The sequence below is a fragment of the Castor canadensis genome, chromosome 9 (genome assembly GCF_047511655.1).
Source record: "Castor canadensis chromosome 9, mCasCan1.hap1v2, whole genome shotgun sequence".
NCBI classification, from domain to species: Eukaryota; Metazoa; Chordata; class Mammalia; order Rodentia; family Castoridae; genus Castor; species Castor canadensis.
The window spans coordinates 124,161,018-124,179,837 of NC_133394.1; the positions used below are offsets into that span (position 1 = coordinate 124,161,018).

Sequence of the window (18,820 nt, forward strand, 5' to 3'; positions counted from 1 at the left end):
AGCCATCTGTAAGAGGACTCAAAGTCTGAGGGGTAGCAAGTTAAGAATTAAGGTATCCAGACACTAAAAAGCAGCACAACCACAGGAATGTAAAACCAAAACTGGGAGCAGAGGGGTGACTGAATATTACCCACCCAAGCTAAGAGATTAGCACAAAGCACTGCACCCAGGATACGGTGTTCTCTCGTGGTCAGTGTGATTTAGTAACCCAGCTACAGGAAGGGCGGCTTTTCCTTAGAGTTTCTTAAAAGCATCCATCCTTGGCACAAAAAGAAACTCAAACTTTGATGATTTCCAGAGCCTACTTCCTTCCACTTCTTAAAAATTCCTCCAGTTGTGTGTCTTCTGGTGCTTTGCCTGTCAACCCCAGTGTCTGAAAAATGACTGGCAGTTGTTTCCCCATCCCTCAGTAGACCTGGGCACGTGTTCCTCAAAGCCATTTACTTCACTGGGACCTTGACCTGAACTTTCTCATTGAAAACTAGGGATGACACTAATCATGACTCCTAGGATGGAGGTTTCCATGGGATAGCGTGTGTAAAGCATGTGGCCCAGGGCCACCAAGTTCACCAGGTCCATTCACTCATGCTCCCAGAGTCACCCACACCATTATTCCCAATTGTTCCCACCTACCAGGATCAACGACCTTTGTCAATAACTTTGCAGTACTGGGAAAGCGTGCCTCCAATCCCACTGGTATCAGACTTGGATGGCTCATGGCTTGCTTCAGTCAGTGGAACGTGAGCAGAAGCTCTCCTCTAAGCAGTGGCCTTGATGCTGTGTTCCCACTCATCCCATGTGTCGTTCTGCCATTGCCAGGAGGCATGCCCCGGGAGGTCCACTGGTTCCAGAGTAATGAAAGACTCCTGGCGCACACCTGGACCCAGTCCACACCTTAGAGCCATGCCCTAGCAGAGCTCAGCAAAGATCAGCCAAAACTCAGCCAGCCCACAAACACGGAAACAAGAAAAGTGTGCTCGTTGATATATACTGCAGTTTGGGAACAGTTTCAAGTGGCGTTATTGTGATAATAATTTATACTTACCTTGTCCAGGGCTTGGAGATTATCAAAAGCTGTTAAGTGGGTTTATTTCTCCTTTATTTCAGCATCCATCAAGCCACATAATAATGGGAAGACTGTGGGTTTGGGAACCAGAGAGACATAAACCATACCTAAGACATAGTTACATCTTACTGGTTGAATAGCTTGGGTCAAGTCCCTTCTCTGAGCCTCTGCTTTGGTCTGAATGTTGAAATTTAGTTGCCTATAGAATAAGCATGTGAGAGGTGGGACCTTTAAGAGGAGATTGGTCCTGAGAACTCTGCCCCATGAATGGATTAATGCAGTTATCGAAGGGGTGACTCGGTTACCATAGCAGTAACCCGGTAAAAGGATAAGTGCACCTCATCTTCTCTCTGTCTCACGTTTACTGGCTCTTCTGCCATGTTTTAGCACAAAGGACCTCGCCAGAAGCTGGTTCTGGAACCCTATTGTTTATAAGTTACCTAGTCTATAGGATTCTTTTACAGCAACAGAAAACAGACTAAGTAAGCCCTGCTTCCTCATCTGTAAAATAGGAGTAAAGAATAGCTATTCGCGTTGGAATGGAAACCAAATTCCAAATGACCTGAGTGGCTTGACATAGTACGAAGGTCATTCTAGGGCCAGGCCCAAGATTCTCACACACAGATGGCAGAACACAGTCTGAACAGATAGTTCATGGATCCATGGGGCTCCATTTGTAACTGATGTGAAGATACCGCTTCTCTACCTCCAGGCACATCTGTCTCGTTTCAATTTCAGGGCCTTACCCCTGATTCCTTCCTTTCTACATGCTGATCTTTCTAATCAGGTGAATTTCCCCATTTTTATCTCAACATTTTATTTCAGTATACTAATCCAAGGCACAGAGCACAAATCTTATTTCTGAGCTTAAGACATCAGGGAATAACAAAAGGGGTGTCTCTTACCAGGACAGGGAAGAATAAGGTGGAGATCTGCCATCAGGACTCAGAAAGCATAAAATGACACTAGACCTTAAAAGAGAAAAATGCAGATAAACCTTAAAATCACCTTCAAAGGGAAATGATTTATATAACATGTATGAAAGAGTATCAGTGAGGAAATGGACAGTAAAGTTTCAAGTTAAGAAAAGGAGGAAAAAGTACTCATTCAATTATTCATTTATTCATTAATTTAACCACTCAATTCAACTAATACCCGAGCATCTGTTGCTTGCCAGGTGCTGAGTCCACACAGTGAGAACACCAGCATCCATCTAAACAGATTCTGCACAAGCCCTGGGGTAGGGAAGGATCCAGTGGGTTTGAGGAACGCCACTGAGTCTGCTTGGCCAGCACATAGCACCGTGGGTAGGGAGGGTGGAATGAGCAGAAGTTGGAAGGGTGTACACCAATGAACTAACTATGGTGAATACACAGAACAAACTTGAAGTCTTAAGACAAGAGGGAAACTAAAATTTGGTGGATTGGGATTTGTTTTTTAATCCTTATTTCCAGAATGCTTAGATGTTCCGGGATTTGTTGATGGAAACAGAAGGTATATTAAACAAAAGAAAAGGATCTGGTTTGGAGCAGGGAAGCCCCCCAATTGTGGTTCAGAAAGCTGGTTGTTTGCTTAGATAGATGTGTACCCACAAAAGGAATTTGGTGGAGAGCACTGGGGAGGGAGGCGGGAGTAGACACCGATGTAGTCCTGGAATGAGCTGGCCTTGGGTCATGGACCCAAAAAGGGGATAAACACACTGCACATGCACAGAGGGGGGCGGGGCAGGGGCTAGGGAGGCTACGGACATTGCCAGGTGAGACAAAAGTCCCAAAGAAAGAGCAGGTGGATGGAGAAAGGAAAATGAAAAGCCTTTCACACCCTCTCCACAAGCAAGCCCATGATTCTCAGTAATGCAGGTACAAGAGGGCACAGGTGCAAAGATAGCTGTCACAGGAAGCAGCAAAATGTGTGGTGGAGAGAAATCTGTGGGCTCCCAGGGCAGAAGGCATCCCTGGGAGCTCCCTCCACAAGTGCAGCTGCAACTTAATCATCCACTAGACTTATGGGAATTCAGTTCAATGGAGCCATGCAAAGTCAGTCTAAAGTCACAGCAAAAGCTCTCTGAACTCCCCTGGGTCAGATGGTCCAGCTAAGGGGTCCAAATGTTGCAGCTCCTCACGCTGTCCACCCTGGGGCCAGTCCCACCTCCTTTCAGAGCTTCCCCAGAAAAGAGAGGAGATACACTCTGTGCTCCCTTGAGGCTGGAAAGAGCTACAGCTCTGGTCACAGATGGGCTTAACCCATGTGCCCAGGTCCCCTGCCTTAGCACAGGGGCACACTGAGTTGCCCAACCCGTTCTTGACTCAAATAAACTAAAATAAGATGTTCCTCTACCTCGGCTAAGGTAGAAGGAATCAGGTGTTGAGGCCAGTCTGGGCTTCATAGGGAAACACTGTCTCAAAAAATAAAGGAGGAGGAGAAAGAAACAGTAAATTTCAAAGAGAAAGCCCTTCAGTAGTCTTGACAAGCTCCCCTGACCTTTCTTATTTCAGCCACAGCTTTCTAGGACTCATTTGCAAGTATAAGTGGCTTTACCTGTGACATCTATCACATGGTACCATTTTGTCCCTTCTTTCTTGTCATGGTAGCACCCATTGCTACAGAGTGTAGCTCTTCTGACATTTGTTTGACAGTCTTCATCATTTCCATCTTGGTGAGGGTCCCACATTTTTCAAGAAAAAATAATTTTCTCTCATTTTAGTGGTTGTGAGGCCAAGTTTTGAAGTTAGGTAGATCAGAAGTCAAACCTTCACTCTACCATTTACCTTATGGGCAATTTTGGTAGAACTTGCCATTAAAGTGTCAGTTTTCTTATCTGTAAAAAGGGAGCGGTGACCATTGCCTCCCAGAATGGCTGTGAGGATTAAATTGAGACACTGAACATAGGCTAAGCATGGGGACTAGCACATAGGAAGGGGTCAATAAATGGAAGCTATTGTATTAATAGAATCACATTTCGAACAGGATATAGTTGAGCCCTGAGGACCTCCGAGAGTGTAAATTTCTTCTTTCCCAACAACAGATAAAGCCAATCGTCCCCACACACACCCTAGGGAGAAGAGCCAGAGGGCGTAGAGGGACCTCTACTAGCGTCCAGTACTGGAGCCCACACTTCTGCTGTCCACCCCATCTATCCACACCTGCTCTCCCTTCCAGATGGGGACTACCTGCCTAAACCCCACGGCTTTCCCCTGGGTCAGTATGCCACCACCTTTTGTAAAAGTGCATTAACACTTTAGGGACACCAAAGCATTTCTCAGTCCCCTGAAGCATAAACATTTTACCAAAGCACAAAGCATGCCTGGCCAGGCATGCTCAGGTAGAAAGAATTGATGCTTAGGTAGTAAAGTGGCCTCTTTAAGACAGGACGCGCCCCTGGGTAGGAATGCCAAGCTCACTGGTACAGACTGTGGCTACAGATCAACCCTTCAGCCTCGGTAAGGGTAAATTCTCTTCGCAATAGTTACTTGCTACCTAGATAAAGAGGGCAAGTTGTGCATGTGTACAAAATGGACCAAGTGGGGACAGTTATTATTTTTGTAGGGAGGAGTAAATGTGTCTGCATATTCTCTTCAGCAAATTAATTATTGAGCATTCTTTCACTTCACTACACTTTATTTAACATCTAAGTGCTGAAAAGGATATGAATGCAGGCATGGAAGTCATTTCTGGATGCTGACAGCCTAATAGGAGAGCATATATATATAATACACATTATATATGCATATATGTGAATGTGGTGTGTCTATATGCACATAAATGCAAAGGATAAGACCATAGTGCACAGGAAAAGTTCTGACAAAGCCTTACAAGAAGTCAGATAAGGGACCTGGTCACTCCAGCTGAGGCCAGCACTGACCACCCTCTCATACCACAGTCTGTCCCAAGGCCACACTCCCAGTCTCCCTTTTCCCGCTTTATTTTCTTTCTCCATGGAATTTTGTATGTAATATTTTATATGCTGTATTTACTTATTGCTTATCCGTTTTACCTTGCTAGAATGTAAGCTCTCTCCATAAGGAAACAAATTTTTGTCAGCTTTGATGGATCACAAGTACCCAGAAGAAAGTCTGGCATGGAGTAGGACTCAATAAATTTCCCTAAATGCATAGTAGCAGGACAGGTGTGGTGAGAGAGAGCCATCCATCCGTCCACCCATTCATTCATTCACTTAATAAGCATCTGTCTTTCTCTCTATGCCAACCATTATCCCTGGAGTGTAAAGAAAAGACATTTTCACTCCCCTCCATGATCTGGCGACCTGGACAGAGGACAAGGGCTTCCTGCCTGGTGCCACAGTAGGAGCATGGGCCATGTTCTAGAGCTGGCAGGACATTGGGTGTGGTGGGGACTTGCTAGGAATGAAGCTGGCGAGACGTTGTGGGCGCCAAGTCTAGAGAGCCGGCCACAGCTGACGGCTGAGCCTCACAGAGACATAAGCTTCGCTTTAAAATAACTCTAGAAGCAGACAGAAGACTCCATCAAAGCCAAATAAATTAGACTTAGTGGGAGAGGCAAAAAGCTCAGAGCGCTCTCTCTTCCTTACAACGTCACAGGCATTGTTCAAACTTCGTGCTGTGCCTCTTTTCAAATCACAGAGGAATGGGCTCACACATGCAGGCACACTCAGGCTGCTCCAACTTGACTCAGGTTATTCCAGCCAAAAGAGCAGGAGGCCAGGTGCAGTGGACACACCCGCCTTGCTCTTTGATTACCTGCCACCCTGAGAGGAGGAAGGCTTGTTTGTTTAAACACCATGTGCCTGGGAGAGCAGGTGTGGGCTGCTGCTCAGGGACATCTGTGCCCCTCCCAAGCCAGAGCCTCCACAACCAGCATCAGGGTGACTCCTTGGGCCTTGCTGGATGTTGAGCTCTGTGCCCAGCACAGGGGACAAGTCACAGCAGACGTAGAAGAGCCTGGCAGAGTTCATCTCTGACCCCAAGGACAGGAAGAGATGCTATAAAAATCAATGCATACGGGCATGATTACATTGGATGACTGCTCTGGGGAAAATAGCTTATAAAAATAGTTCTGTTAGGAACCGACTCTTTCCTATATATAGTGAAGACAGATAATCAGCCACTTCCCCAGTTAATGTGTTTTGTGAGTTCCTGTTTCTAAACATTGGGTTTTCTTAAAAGCTCACCTCATAAGCAGAATCTCTAATGGTGGCCCCAGAGGAATGTCCAGCCCTTGAGGTGACCTGGCAGTCCCTGTGGGGGAGGGGAGGGGACAAGACTATTACAGGAACTGGGTGACTCATCTGCAGGGGAAATTGGAAGTCCCAATACCAGATTTTCATTGCTAATGGTCCTGCTCCCTGACGGGCTGGAGGATTGGGCAAGCAAGTGGGTTTCCAGGCACTGTCTGAAGTCAACAGCGGAGGTCAATGTAGGCACCATGGTCTCTGGAGATATTGATCTCCAAGTTGTCGGTATGGAAAACGCTCTTCCCATGAGTACAAGTGGGGGTGAAAACACCCCAACTTCCTTCTTCTAATCAGCTCCTGTAAGGAAACAGCCTCTCCTGGCCATGGATTGATAAAGACACCTTCCCTCAGCAAACTCAATTACCAGCAGGAGCTGGCTTGGGAAATGCATGAAGGGAGGGGGCAGACAGATGAAAGCCATGCTTCCAACTCCCTGAGAGATGGTTCCTAACTGCTCCTAGCGGAGTCTTCTCAGGAAAAGTTCCTGGTGTTAAGTCTCCTCTTTCTACTCAAGAAACCTCATTGCCTGCTTCTTTTAATTGTTTCTTCCCTCTGTCCTGGGGAGAACTTTAAGTCACTCTCATTCCCCATGAATTGGATAACAACAGACCAGAGAAGAGAAGACATCCCAGAAACGGGATCCCACTGTGTAAAATACCTGATTAGAGTTTTATTAAGCCCTGGAAACGAAGACCTCTTCCTGGTAATTGAATTGTTCAGAATGTGGGGGGATCCAAAATAGCAGCAGAGTATATTTTTGGTGGTCTTCCAGCTGCTTGGGACAAGGACTGTGAGTCTGTCACTCTCTCAGCCAGTGTGTGTTGAGTGCAGTGCCTGGGCCACCAGGCATCGTGGATACTTAGTGAACTCTTACAGGCCAAGCCCTAGGCTAGTGCTTGCCAGGATGCATCATTTAATCCAGTCCTCCCAAATGCCTGTGTCTTGCTAGATTGATTCCCAACCTAATAACAAAAGCATGGTGGCCCTGAGAGTTTAAATAATGTCTCCCAAGATCACAGGGCTGAATCGTGGAAAGCCAGGGCCAGACCCAGTTCCAGCTCCAGCTTAACTGCCCCAAAAGAGATGTCTGAGGAAGATTGTGCAATGTGCCTTGAAAATCCATTCCAGGCAGGCACAGCCCCCAGAAAGTCCCTGAAAGAGCATTTGAGTTTCTCCCAGCATTTCCTCCTGCTGGAGAACTGGGTGTGGCAACTTCAAGAAGGGAGGGGTCAGTGGTGAAGAGTGGACTGACCTAGGGCACCGAAAGGGAGCAATGCATTCCTTACACGCCATGGGGAACTAAAGCCCCCTTCCCAGTACTGTTTGCAGCTTGTCAAGCCATGCCCCTCCCCACCCTTAGAGAACAAAGGCTCATTTACCTGCCAGAAGTTAGAGACCTGCCTCTGATGCAACACCCCTGGCATTTTGTCAAGTGTCCATAGAAAGGGCAGAGAGTGCTTTTAGGTCATTCTCCTTTAGGCAGAAGGGACCTTGGAACCTCTACAAACCAGGGGCTCCACCCTACTCATCACAAGCTAACACCATGGCATGAAGTAGCCTCCTTGCTTATTTGAACACATCCAAAACTTGGGCACACTGTAGGGCATGTTAAAACACTGATCACCAGCCCCCACCCCACTGGTTCCTTAGCGCTGCATCTCTAACAAGTTCCCAAGTAGCTGCTGCTGCTGTTCCAGGGACCACACGTGTGTCTAGGAGATTGCTTTGGGGAATTCTTGGTGCCTTGCTCATACCTGCAGCACCATTTTTATAAATCACAGCTCAAAAGCAATCCCAGGGTAAGACCTTCGGTAAAATCCCAGTAGCTAGTAAGCATGTGAGGTTAAAAGGTACAGGGAGTGAAGAAATTAGGGCAGCCTGAGGCCCAGATGAAGGGTCATTGAAGAAGAAAGCTCTTGAGGAGGGTCGATCCAGTAAGAGCAAGCTGCAAAGGCTTGTGGGAAGTTGTGTTTATATTCAGGCTTTCCACCTCATTCCTCAGAGTACCACAGTTGGTCTGGGCAAAGCCAGCCTGCTCTGCCCAGCCCAGCCCAGACCTGCCCAAGGAACTCTCTCCTTCCTCAGAAGACAGGAGGTTTACCTCCCGGGCACAGCGCAGTGGCCAGGTTAGCACTTTCTTCCCCAGGAAAAGACAGTAACCTGTCTCCTCACCCTGCCAGTCTTCTACATCTTCATCAAGGGCTGATCAGTATATATAAATGGCAAGAGGAAGGGGCCATGACCCTCTCTGTGCCACTTGCATCTAGAAAGCCAACAGTCAGAAGCAAGACCTGACTCTTGTTTCAACACACCCAGACCCTTCCCTCGGAATGGAAAACCCTTTCCCCTGGGCCACTTGGTGAACTCCTAGTCTTCTCTCAAAACTCAGCCAAGCGCTGGGCACCAATGGCTCATGCCTGTAATCCTAGCTATTCAGGAGGCAAAGATCAGGAGGATCGAGGTTCAAAGCCAGCCCTGGGAAATAGTTCGCAAGACTCTATTTGAAAAAACTCATCACACACACACAAAAAGGGCTGGCGGAGTGGCTCAAGGTGTAGGCCCTGAGTTTAAAGGCGTAGGCCCTGAGTTTAAACACCATACCACAAAAAAAAACCCCACACAAAAATCTCAGCTAAAGCCCTTCTATATAAGAGGTGGTCACTTATACCCCAGGCAGGGTTCCTTATCCCTCTCTGCACTTCCAGTCTCCTACATTCATACTTCTAAATTGTTTTCCAGTCTGAGTGACAGGACCCAAATCCTCAGTCTGTGACCATCCTCACCTGTCTAGTCTCTCCTCCTGCTGCAGCAGCAGTGACTCCTTGTACCCAGCTTCTCCCCCTCCGTCACTCTCTGGGGATAGTGGTCTCCCTTGCTGAGTGATCATTTGCTCTTCTGTGACATCCACTCAAAGGCTAGGAGAAAAAAAAGGAAGAGACAAAAGAAGGATGTTTAGAAAAGGTGAGACATTTGAAATTGGACTAGAAAGAGAAAAGGGAAAATTGCCTAAGTTAGGCAGTTCTCAGGTGGGTTGGAGGAAAGACTGCCAGGGTAGGCTAGGGGGTTGGGGAGTGCAAAGAAAACAGAAGAGGCCAAAGAAGGGTAGCTCTGCACTGTGTGTGTGGATTCTATTTACAGAGTTTGAAAATACAAGATCTGGGCATGATGGTGCATGTCTGTAATCCCAGCTACTTGGGAGGCAGAGACAGAAGGATTGAGAGTTCAAGGCCAGACTAAGCACAGGGATCTGTGAGACCCTGTCTCAAAAACAAATTTTAAAAAGGAGGGAACAGGGAGGCTAGAGGTGTATCTCAGTGGTAGAGCACTTGCCTAGTATATGTAAGCATAAGAAAGGAAGGGAGGGAGGGAGGGAGGAAGGAAGGAAGAAAGGAAGGAAAGAAGGAAGAAGAAAGAACTGAAATTGTCCTGAAATATCTTCTTGTTCCCTTTTCTTTGGCTGCACTCTGGAACTGGACTGCTTTGGGTCAGCCTTCACTGGTTTGAATCCTTGTGTCTCCCCATCTTTGCCCTTGCCCTTGCTAATGTCTGGCATGAAGCCTGGCCCATGGCAGAAGCTCAGAAGGCTTCTGTTCTTCCTGCTCTCAACCCGAGGCAGCCCTGCATGCTACCAGGGTGGCAGGATGGAGCAGGGGAGAGGACAAGCAGGGGAGAGGCAAATGACACATCCCAGGGAGCCTCCCTGGACCGAGTACGAGTACTCTATGCAGTGCTGACATTGGCTGGGAGCCCAACATTTACCAGCCCCCTGCAGGCCTCTGGGGCACAGCTAATTCTAATTAGTTGTTACTCACTTCATTCCCAAGTCACTATTTAAGGAAGGAGAACCATGCTGTCCCTATAAGGCCTCTGACCCTACGCTAGAGCACACAATGCTTGGGTTGTCCAAGTGGCCCCAAGTGCAGAGCTATTCAAAGAACATTGAAGGGGCAGGAAGGGAGGCAGCCGCAGCTCACAGCTGGGCCAGCTGCTGGATGGTCCTCCCCCAGTGCCCCTGCCCTCTCCCCCCACCCAAGGCCAGGGTCTGCTGGCAAGCCTTCCCCTGCCCCCCGCAGGCAGCTCCTGGTTTTCTGGGTTACTCAGTCTCAGCCTGACTCAGAAGAGCACCCCGATCTCCTTATAGATTTCATCCCACCACAGCTCTGGGATGGAGGGTGTTTCAGTTATTTAAGAATGAGCGAGAAACACAGCTTTTAATCTACAAATTATTTTATCTTTGAATTATCATACATTAATACTATGGGGGGGATTTTATTGTGGTAATTCCATACATGCATACGGTGTACCTTGAACATGCTCACCCCTCCATTATTGCAGCCTCCTTTCCCTGCTCTTTCGACAGTGCTTGGTGGGTTGCACCACGCTGTCACCATAGGTACATATGTATGCAGCATACTTCTATCCTCTGCACCCCTCAGTATCCCCTCCTGCTGATGTCCCCCCACTCCCCCAGACACGTGCATGTCCCATTATCATCACCACCATTTTAGATCTAGGTTGCACAAATGGGTGAGAACAAGCGATGTTTGGTCTTTTGAGCTTGGCTTATCTCACTCACCATGATGCTCTCCTGTTCCATCGATTTTCCTGCAAACAACCAGATTTCATCTTTCTTCATGGCTGAGTTATTCCACGGTATATTAATCAGCAAACTTGTATTGAGATCTAATCTGTACCAGATTGTGCTGAGGACTGTGAAGAGAAATGAATGAATGCCCTCAAAGAGCATCCAGTATTGCCAGGCACAGTGGTACACACCTGTAATCCCAGCTCTCAGGAAGGAGAAGTAGGAGGATTGCTTGGGCCTGTGAGTTTGAGACCAACCTGGGCTGCATAGCAAGACCCCCATCTCAAAACAAAACAAAGAAAAAAAGAGTATCCAATCTTGTAGATAAGCCATGCCTACACAAATAAATTACATTAATGAGGACTAAGTAAAAAGTAGAGTTATATATGACGCATAGTACACAGTAGGTGATAATAACCTACTGGCAGGGGAAGAAAAATATGCCAGAAGGTAGGAGATAGGAGGAGGGTTTTGAGGCACAGATAGGAGTTCTTCAGGTCACCTAGTGAGGTAACATCCCTCAGAGAGGAAACCCATATTCAAAATCATTTGGATCACAGAGAAATAGGCTGAACCCACTGGTCTCAGTAGGTCTGAAATTTTCTCCCATCCAAGGACTAACTAGGTCTAACTCTGTTTAGCTTCAGAGATCAGACTGTTCAGGTGGTGTGGCCGTAGACTGGGTCTCAAACTTTCCTACCAAAAAGCTTAGCAAGAAGACAAAAGGGAACAGAGAGCTAGTCTAAAACACCCAGTGCCAGCGTGGCCACTGAGGCTCCAAGGGGCAGCCTGGGTAACTCTCACTACACTGTTTTTTTCATGAGAGGTGGGGTTGCCAGGGGCACTGACAGTAGATTTGCGACAACTCCAACATATAACAGGTCACATGCTGACCACCTACCAGACCCTCCACAAGACCCGTGCCTGCCTTCTGTGTGATTCTTACCTCTGAGTTGGCACCATCTGCAGGTCTATGGCACTGAGTGTGAGGGGCTGTGACTTCACTCTGTGCACCCCACCACAGGCACTCAGGATGGCCACCCACAGTCTTTAGGCATGCAATCCTCCCAAGATGCTGTCCAGGCCATTGCTCCAAACCACCAACCCACCCTGATTAGCGATGCCCACTTGTGTGTGAGGTCCTGCCGTCTCTGTTAGTTTAGGCCATGCCTGATGAGAGTAGACTGCTTGCTCTCCTTCTGCAGGCCACGACCCTTAGCAGGTAGCACTGGGTGGCAGGCAGAGGTGCAGTCGCCACTGAAAGAGCTGTCCTTCTAGGGGACAGTAATTACTGTCTGATGAGTTCAGAATACAGTTGGAAGATGTCAGTTATGTTAAAACAAACAGACAGAAGAGAATTATTCTTATGCTGTCTTGCCCTATGGGAAAGACTGGCATTTTGTGTCATCGATAAGGGAAGCACAGTAACCTGGAGACCCCAGGAAGTCAGCTCTCACCTGGAGCTCACAGACAGGCAGTGGTACCCTTAAATGAATGGTGGGGGGTAAGCAGCCACTGTAATAACAGAGCTGTGACAGTAGGAAATGTGAAAGTACCAGGGCTGGTGCATTTGGTGACAAAAAGGAAGAACTTATGTCCGGAGCCCACAAAGAATCTCAGGGTGCACTGAACTGTGAATAAATTCATGTAATCATAAAGACGCGTGCATCAAGGACAGATCACAAGCACAATGGTGGGCCCATAAGATAGCGATGGAGTTGCAAAATCCACCTGGGATTCTGACGGTGCCTGGTCCCTATTTCGATATGTTTAGACGCTCACATGCCTACCACGGGCTCACGGTTGCTGCAGGATTCATACCGTGGCATGCTGCTTGGTTGGAGCCTAGGAATGACAGGCTGCACCACGTAGCTTCGGTGTATGGTGGGCTATCCCATCTAGGTTTGTGTAAGTGTGCTGTGATTTTACACAATGACAACGCTAACCAATGGTGCATTTTAAGTGACATTCTGTGACAGTCTTCTCTACCCACTCTAATTTTTCTTCTACATGCTACCTCGTGTGGGCCCCTGAATTTGTAATAAACTTGGTTTTAGAGACAAGAGTCCTGCAGACACTATTTCTCCAGAGCCCCTCACATGCCAGGGCAATCCTGTCAGGCATTCTGGGTATCTTTTCTCAAAAACTCCTAGGCAATTCCAGTTTTGTGGACTTGCCTCAGGGCTGAGGTCCCTACGCCAGCAGCAGGCAGGTGATGTCCTTGTCACTGTAGGGACTGTTATGGACTTGATTGTATCCGCCTGAAAGTCACACAAAGCTCTAACCCCCAGTGTCTCAGAATGTGACCTCGCTTGGGAAATAGATCATTGCAGGTGTCACTAGCTTCAAGATGGTGTTGCGTCGGAGGGAGCGGGCTCCTCATCCCATGTGACAGGCAGTGTCTTCAGAACACACAGGCGTGCACAGGAGAGTGCATGGGAGCAAGAAGGCAGACGTCAGTGTGATGTGCCTACACAGCCAGGAAGCCCACGAGGCCAGCAAGTCACCCAAAGCCATCAGAGAAGCCCAGGACAGGGCTTTGCCTTGCAGCCCACAGAAGGACCCAACCCTGCTGACGCCTGATCGCAGACTTACCCAGAACTGGGAGATGATGCATTTCTGCTGTCACTGTCACCCAGTTTGCAGTACTACTTTTCAGCAGCCCCAGCAAACTATCCAGGAGGTCCTTCCAAAGAACCCGGTGGAAGTTCAGTACACAAAGGTTCAAAAATGGATTGTACAAACCAACCAACAAGTCAGGTACTGGTGGCTCACGCTGTAATACTAGCTACTTTGGAGGCTGAGATCGGGAGGATCACACTTCGAGGTCAGCCCAGGCAAATAGTTCATGAGACCCTATCTCCAAAATAACCAAAGTAAAATGGACTAGAGGCCTGGCTTACATGGTAGAATGCCTGCTTTGCAAGCATGAGGCCCTGAGTTCAAACCCCAGTCTCACCAAAACACAAACAACAGAAATCTTCCAGGTGTGGGAGAGATGGAAAGCACTGGAAACGAATTCTCTGATCTCCCTTCTTTAAGGCACTTAACACCACCATAGGAAGCACATTGAGTTCCTCAATGAACAATCTCGATCCCTCAATAGCTAGCGAGAAAATACTGACCTGTCTTGTGGAAGTTTCTAGACTCCTTTTCACTCTGTTCCCCGTTTCAACCCATCAGACCAAGTAGAGATAATTGCAGTAAGATGTCCTGGCAATTTAAATGGCCTCCTTTTTACTGTCTAGTGGCCTTTCTCTTTAACCAATTAAAAACCTGAATTTCTCTGCAAACAGGAAGACTTTAGAATTGAAAGTCTGTGAGGAGTTGGGTTGAACAGAACTTCGGGATGTGAAGGGGTCTTCCTGTGCCCCCTAATTGGGTCCTTGTCAGAGGAACCACAGATGCCCAGCATCCCCGACAACCATGGCCTGTGTGCCTCCCACCAGATACGGACTCCTCACACCTTCCCATGGGGTCTTATTTGATGCCACCTTACCCCTCTGGGCCCAGAGATGCACTTCTTCCCTGCTGTCTGCACAGGAGGCTAGAATGGAGCTCACAGACTCCATTCTGCTCACAGGGCAGGCTGGCCTCAAACTCTCTATCCTCCTGCTTCACCTCCCAAGTGCTGGGATTACAGGCACGCACCACCACACCCAACTTAGGAAATGATCATCTTAACAAGGCCTATGTGGCACTTTCAGGGTCACACAAACCAGATAAAAAGGTGACCAAATAGAAATGAAAGTAGGGCCAGCAAAGGAGCACAGGTGTTGAACCTAGCAATAGTGTTTCCTTTTTGAGTATGAAAACAGAACCTAAGAAGTTCTTCGGCCCTTTGGGCCCACGGAAAAGATTTTCTAATTGAAGACTTGAGACACTCCCATCTCCCTGTGTAAGACTCAGGTAGCCCGAGGTAACTGTAGGCAAAGCCCTCTAAAATTGAATGCAGGAGAAATAATGTCGTATCTTCCATCCTGAGACTTCCGCTCACGTCCCCCCCTCTTCTGAGGGCTTTTCGGTGGGTAGATTTGGAGGAAAAAAATGCTTAAATGCGAAATTGCTTGCCGGATCCCCGTGAGTCTCATTTTCTAGCTCTCTGGTGGGTTGCATGGCACACCACTTGCCCTCTAGTGCCCTAGAAATTCCCTGTTCAAAATGTCACAGAGAGCTGGTGTACTTGTAAGATGGGCAGTGAGGGGACGTTAGGTGTCACGCAAAGCGCTTCCATGGGAAGCGGGGATCTATGTCTCAGCTCCTTCCCTGTGCAAGTTGTCTGATGAGCTGAGAAGTGACTTCCAATGACTTCCGCGTCTATGCAGGGATCCACTGAGGGATGCGAGGATGAGTCAAGTCGGTGTAGGCAAAGCTTCTGCTACCAGAGTAGGTGCTCAGTAAAAGGGCTCCACTCCACTGCGACCTCATCTGAGGTTAGGAACCTTCTCCCCCGTGCATAAGAAAAAGGAAAGCCCATTCTATGACAGATTGAGGGTGAAGCCGTGAGCAAGGCGTGGCCTCTTCTTCCAAGTTTCTTTGCTTATGATATGCAGTCATTTCAGAACAGAAAATACCTTTCAATGCACCTATGTCAGCGGGATGTGATAGGCACGCCTATAATCCCAGCACTTGGGGGGCAGAGGCAGGTGAATTACAAGTTCAAGGACAGCCTGAGGTACATAGAAAGACCCTATCTCAAAGAAAAAGTACATCTATTTCCCCAAGAACTTGGAGCAATCCCAAGTACATTGGCCTCTTTTAATTTTAATAAAAAGATTTATGTGCGAAAGAAATTATTTTTTCTTCTCTGGATCCATAAGCCTCACTGCTACTTTAGAGCCAGCTAATTTGTAACAACATAAGCAGAAGTAACTTTTTAAAGTTACTAAATAAAACCATCCATAGTTCCATCGATTGATCTGACGAAACAGGTTTCACGTCCCAGAAAAGAACTCGGTCTCTAGTGGAAGAAAGAAAACCCACCCGGTCCAACAAAGCGGATCCTGCCTGACCCCCCGCAGCGGAGACCATTTCACCAGTGTGGATGGAGCTGCAGTGTGAATGGAGAGGTGGCAAGCCGAGAGGGGCCTCGAACTGCTATGCAGCCGGGCCTCTTCCTCCCCAGCTCACTTAGGACCACGGCCGGCCGTCCACCAGCTTCTGAATGGTTGCCCGGCACTGTCTTCTCCAGTCTGGAGGGCAGATGATGCCTTCTCTTTGGCAGGATAGCTTTTGCTCCTCTTTCTTGCGGCCAAGGTCAAATCGATCCCACATTCAGACACACCCTCCCTCGGGCATTGTCTGACCCAAGTCAGTGGACAGAGCCTGAAGTGCCTCTTAGGGGACCCCAGAAGCGTGCCAGACACAAGCGTCAATCGGAGACTGGATCATGGAGCCCAGGAGTGAAAGTGTGCCACTTTAAAAGTCACATGTGTGAGCTGGCCATTGTGGTGCACACCTGTAATCCCAGCTATGAGGGAGGCATAGGTAGGAAGAACACTGTCCGAAGCCAGCCCAGGCAAAAAGTTCAAGACTGTATCTGAAAAATAACTAAAGCAAAAAGGGCTTGGGGTGAGGGAGGGGGGTGCAAATCAAGTGGTAGAATGCCTGCCCAGCATGCAAGGTCCTAGTTCAAACCCCAGTATCACCAAAAAAAGAAAGTCATGTGTGTCATGTGTGTCTGTATCCACAAAGGAACAGTCACGAGTATCTCTCCATGTTTTCAAGAAAGGAGCCTCAACTGAGAGCTCTCCAGACCCCAGAGGTCAGTAGGGAACTCTCTGTAATTAGATTAGAATAGTTTGTACTTAATGAATGGACGACTGACTGATTTAGAAGTCAGACCTAAGTCTGTAACTCATTCCTGGTTGAAGGATTCCTGATAAGGCACTGTCTCCCTAGCCCTCAGTTTACTTGTCTGTGAAATGGGTTCCTTTACCTCTTTTGATGATTCCAAAGCACACCATCAGGCAGTGTAGGCAAAGTGCTCACTGAAGTGACACAGAAACTGTCGTCAAAACCTCTGTTACTGAGGAATGGTTCGTTTGGATGCACCATGGTGAGCTCAAGATTTCATGGTGTGGAGGCAGACAGATCCGTGGAGCGACTCTGACACACACCCTGTAAACGAATACTTTCCGCAACAATGCCCAGCTTAAGTGGGATCAGTCACCCGTTGGTCAGATGCTTCCAAGGGTAGGACAGTTCTGCTGGGACACCCAGGAACGCAGCCTGATTTCCTGGTTCAAAAATCACACCTGTGAAATTCTACCCAGGTGGGAAGTTCTTCTCCTGAAGCCACAGTGCATTATCAAATTATTTCTCCAGGTCACTCTGAGGTCACCTTCTTAGTGACTGCAACCGCCAGGGAGGACCACAGCCCAGGAATTCAGGTGCACAGCCTTAGCTGTCAGCCTCTCACCCTGTGCCAGGCGCCCAGGGACAGCTGTATGGATATCCACACACTCACCACAATCCCCCGCTAAAGATGGATTGTCTCAGGCTTGACGAAGCCCAGACCTTCATCTAAGATGAAGTCGGAGCAGCCAACATTCCGGGTCTTTCTGGCAGGGTGCCAGTCAGTCTTCCTGGCGATGCTTCGTAGAAACCCGCTAATCCCACGCTTCTCTCCCGTCTCATGTCATGCTGCATCTGAGAACCCAAGAGGGGTTAGGATCCTCATTTTTCCACCTGCTCAAGAGCAGCACAGCCTGTGGTCACAAATCAGGCCCTACCCTCCTCCAAATTCTCCAGAACATTCCCCCGGCCCTCCCCATATCACATCATCACTTACCCCAATCCCTGCTCGAGATTCCTTGTGGCCTGTCAAACAACAATTTAGCAACTGGTTTAAATCTTTCTAGTTTGGCTAAGAATCCCCTTTTCAGGGGCACCTGGTTGGAGCAAGAGTGCCACCTGGTGGAAGGTCTGGGTCATTGCGAACAGAGGTGCCCTTGGGCAGAGGTGGGTGGGATGCCTGGAAATACTGCTGGCCAGCTACAAGAGCAAGTCAGAGTGCCCAGGTCCTAACTTTACTGAAACTCACAAGTTTTGCTCAAATACAAGTCTGAAACTTTGAAGGCATGCATCTCTTGTCCAGGGCTGGGATTGGGAGGGGGGAAAGAGCTAGACCTGTACAGGATTGCATTCTGTCTTTCTGTAAAGAAAGTCATGTACTTTTTGCATTCATTTTTATTTTTAAAAAAAAACTGCCTTAAGTTGGGCACAATGGCTCAAGCCTGTAATCCTAGCTACTCAGGAGGTAGAGATCAGGAGGATCGCAATTTGAGGCCAGACTGGGCAAAAAGTTCCCAGGACCCCATCTCAACCAACAAAAGCAGGGTGCAGTGGTGTGCACCTATCATTCTAGCTATGCAGGGAGCATGATTAGGAAGATCAAGTTCAGGCTGACCTCGGGAATAAGGGGAGACCCTATTTGAAAAATAAAGCAGAGAGGGAGAGAGAGAGAGAGAGAGAGAGGGCTGGGGGTGAGACGCAAGTGGTAGAGCACAGCTCTGAGTTCAAATCCCAGTACTGCTCCCTCCCCCCACAAAACACCAAAAAGCCCTATATTAAAATATTATCTCTCCTGCTTACTGATTTTGGGGGCACCCACAGCACACTCCTCACTTGCCTCACCCTGTAGAGGGCCCTGCCAAAGCCCTCTGAAAAAGCTGTCCCCTCTTCTTTCAGGGTTTTGGCTATAAATGACAAATGGTGTATGTCTCTTCATACACCATCCTCTCTCTTCCCATCTAAGGATGGCCTTGGGACTGCCTCTGTCATCACCACGTCCCTCCTTCTCTACTCCATGCCCCACCTCAAGTCCAAACAGAGTTCACAACCTGGCACGCACACTTGAGTATAACCAGGAATGATCTGGTGAAAACAGTTGCCAGTCACTGATCTCATGGTACAGCCCTGATCCTTTGGCAGCAGTGAACTTGCCTGGCTTAAA

The 18,820-nt window shown here is 48.1% G+C and overlaps 1 long non-coding RNA gene across 1 annotated transcript; it reads right to left on the reverse strand.

Annotated features, from left to right (window-relative positions):
• Nucleotides 1–9,066: 9,066 nt before the first annotated feature.
• On the reverse strand, nt 9,067–17,720 carry LOC141410996 (uncharacterized). The gene is made up of 3 exons (XR_012435837.1): nt 17,657–17,720; nt 10,855–17,514; nt 9,067–9,193 (listed from the first exon to the last, which is right to left on the reverse strand). It is a non-coding gene; the product is annotated as an uncharacterized lncRNA (long non-coding RNA).
• Between the last annotated feature and the right edge of the window lie 1,100 nt (nt 17,721–18,820).